Below are 1477 nucleotides of genomic sequence, written 5' to 3'. Positions count from 1 at the left end.
AATGTTTCAGGTTGCAACCCAGTCGCATGGCAGCTCATGAAATGTTCACTTGATTTAATCTATTGATTCGTGTACACAGACACGTTAATCTTGTTTTTTTCCTGATGGTCAGCACGTTTTTTACCCTAAGGTATTACAATGGGAATCATCTTTCATGATTACAGCCTGATTCTTTACAGATGGGCTGCAGCAGAGAAGCTATCCGGCTTTGCTAATATTGGTATTTTTAGCCCTACAACGTCAAGCATTCATATCAGAGAATCAGCGATCGGGGGGGGGGGGGGGGGGGGGGGGGGGGGGGGGGGGGGGGGGGGGGGGGGGGGGGGTCTCTGACGATAGTATCGCACATATTTAACCCTTGTGTTGTCTTCCCATCCACCAAGCAACTCTGTGTTTTTCTGGGTTGAAATTTCAACATTTTGTTGTTCTTTTTCTACACTTTGACGTTTTTGTCAATTTTATTACAGTTAGCTATGCTACCAAGATCCCCAGTAAATAACAATGTGTACAGTTGGCAATCCGTAAAAATAATTTGGCAGTATGTTGAACAACAAGACAAGACAGTCATCTGCCATGTCAGTGTACCCTTAACCATGTTAGGAGTTTTATCAACAGTAAGATCTGATGTGTAACATCACTGTCGGCCGCAGCCTGAAGCAGCGACCTGAGCAGTGATTGGATGTGAGATAACGTTATTATCTCACATTCCTTCACACCTCCTCCTTGTCCATTACTACCTGACAATGGCCAAGTGTTGTATGAGCGTTTCCCCTCAGTGAGGATGGGGTGTTATAAAAGACAAATTCCTTTTGCAGATGAAGAAAGAATGTATCCAAGTGTATTTTTACTCAGAGGTGTCATAATGGGGGAACAACCACTATTTGTCCTGTCGCTGAACGTACTCCACCATCTACTCATCTGATTTTCAACGTTAATGTTTAGACATGTTGCTGGGATTCTCTCCCTATTCATGTGTCTCCTCTTCTCCACCCTCAGGGTATGTTCCAGCTGACAGGTGCTGGGGTGTGTTACCTCTCTTCTACTGGACCGGTCTTCAGCATAGGAAACTTTCCCGGTTTGACTGAACCAACAACAAATGTATCTCTGGATACATGACCTGATGAGTTGTTCTGGTCCCAACATCCGCTTCATAGCCTTTCATTTGACCAGTGTTCATTCTAAATAGTGCAGAGGGATTTATTTCACCTGCGACTGTCTTTGACAGAAATACATCAGGGGACTGCTTGAATTTTAGTTTCTGACATTGATGAAATAAATTAGATGTATGCCCCACTGACTCAAATCATTGTGGCCAAAGACAATATTAGAACAACACTGCTTTCTTCTGCTGGAGGATTTACCTTATGATGATGTATGGGAAATCTATGAGAGGTCCATAATGTCCATCCATCCATCCATCCATCTTCGACCGCTTATCCGGTATCGGGTCGCGGGGGCAGCAGCTCCAGCAGGGGAC

Source organism: Etheostoma cragini, chromosome 14 (genome assembly GCF_013103735.1).
Source record: "Etheostoma cragini isolate CJK2018 chromosome 14, CSU_Ecrag_1.0, whole genome shotgun sequence".
NCBI classification, from domain to species: Eukaryota; Metazoa; Chordata; class Actinopteri; order Perciformes; family Percidae; genus Etheostoma; species Etheostoma cragini.
This window is presented reverse-complemented; position numbering follows the sequence as displayed.